Raw genomic sequence first — 501 nt, forward strand, 5'->3', positions numbered from 1 at the left:
GGGGACGCGGCCGAGGAGGGGCCCCCGACTTCGCGTGGGCCGGCGCGAGCTGGCAGCGGAGGTTCCGGGCGCTGGCGCCTGCACACTGGCGATCCTCGGGTTCCCAACTTCTGGGCCGCTGAAGTTGTGCTGCCGGCGAGGGGCGCGTGCCGGCGCCGGGCACGGCGGGGCAGGCGACTACTTCTCGCAAGTGGACCCGGGAATGGCTCTTCCCCTCCCCCGACCCGGCTTTGTGCTGAGCCGCGCGGAGGGAAGGCGGGTCCCTTGGCCCGCCCAGTGGAGCGGGGGCAAAAGGGGCCACCGTGGAGCCCTAGCCTGGGGGAGGCTCTGGGTTGGGCGCCGTCACCCGCCTTTGGCCGGGGTGGAGCCCCTCCGAAGAGGGACCTGGCCGACAAAGAGCATCCCTGGGTGCCCATACAGTGATCTCCGGCCCCGCGCGATCCGCCCGGCGCCGTCCGCTAGCCCGCCGTCCCCAATGGGGGCGCTTTGTTCTCGGCCCCT

This window comes from Condylura cristata, unplaced genomic scaffold (assembly GCF_000260355.1).
Source record: "Condylura cristata isolate star-nosed mole 26May11 unplaced genomic scaffold, ConCri1.0 scaffold00020, whole genome shotgun sequence".
NCBI lineage: Eukaryota > Metazoa > Chordata > Mammalia > Eulipotyphla > Talpidae > Condylura > Condylura cristata.